Source organism: Chinchilla lanigera, unplaced genomic scaffold, assembly GCF_000276665.1.
Source record: "Chinchilla lanigera isolate Chin_1 unplaced genomic scaffold, ChiLan1.0 scaffold00003, whole genome shotgun sequence".
In the NCBI taxonomy this organism is placed as follows: domain Eukaryota; kingdom Metazoa; phylum Chordata; class Mammalia; order Rodentia; family Chinchillidae; genus Chinchilla; species Chinchilla lanigera.
Genome location: NW_004955404.1, coordinates 18,212,816 through 18,214,217, shown reverse-complemented (window position 1 = coordinate 18,214,217; position 1,402 = coordinate 18,212,816).

Sequence of the window (1,402 nt, the reverse complement as noted above, 5' to 3'; positions counted from 1 at the left end):
CTTTTATTCTTTATACTTTATACTTTATACTATCTTTTATACTTTATACTATCTTTTATTCTTTAAAATAAAAAAAATAAAAATTCTTCCTAGTTCTTTAAAATTAATTTCAAATTTTCTGGATCCATTCCCCTCAAGTGAAAACATTTTCTATTAATCAAAAATATGTTCTTTAAATCAGAAGTCACAAATTCAAATGTTACAGGAAAAACTTTTTACTTAGCCTCTAAAATTATTTTGGAAATACTATAAATCCTTCACATATTTTAAGTCATTTAAAATTTTTCATCCTCAACATAAATTACTATGCTGCATATGTTTAAGGTATATGGTAAATACGATATTTTTAAATGGAACCCTTAAATCATTGTTTTATCAAAGGAAAGCTAAGCATCTTAATTAGAAGCCATCTTATTTACCATCACCACTACATAGAAAAGCTCTTTTTTACCATTTAGAAATTTTACTTTCTATCTTGTTCTCCTTCAGTTTGTGTTTCTACTCCTTTATTCAACTGAAATTTATTTTTATATATTGTATTATCCTTCAATATAGAAAATCTTGAAAGTATTTTGATGATTGTATATCAGATTTATCTGGAACTAATACATGTATATAAATTTTAACATTCTATAGCATATTAGCAAACAACTGATTAAAATAGCATAAATATATGTCATAATTAATAAATACAAAATATTTTTCTTTTTACAGAAATGCATCTCTTACATTCATCTTTTTAAACCTTTTTTTTTTGAACCAGGAATTGAACTCACAACCTTGTGCTTGCCAGGCAGGTGCTGTGCCACTGAGCTATATCTCTGGCCCCTACACTGGATAATATGACTAAGTTGTTTTGCAAATTATTCCATATGATGATAGGTTGATACAGGTGTCAACTTCAGTTGTATTGTAATTTTTTATTTTAAGGAATGTGAGTACTGAGGAACCTTATACAAATAAGTAGCTAAGAATAGAATGAGTTTTGTTATTGTGGTGTCACTAAATTTTTAAACTCTGAGTTACATGCCAAAACTCACAAAATTATATACCATTAAAGGTTCTATTATATGTCTATCAGATTATTTTCCAGCTTGTGGAAAGAAAAAAATTATAAATTACTTAAAATACAAAATACTTTTATGTCCATTCATTCACTTACCCAGTTTATAAGAAGAAAATAAAAGTTTCTAACAAGACATATCAAATGAGTATTAAATAGTTCTGTTACTTTTAGTTAACAAACAAGAAAATAAAAGTTTCTAACAAGACATTCAAATGAGTATTAAATAGTTCTGTTACTTTTAAACCAAAAATTTGTTTTTCTTTTTTTACAGTATAGGAGAATTATCTCAGGCCTTCACACTTAGCTATGTTCCCAACCCATTTTTAATTTATTTGT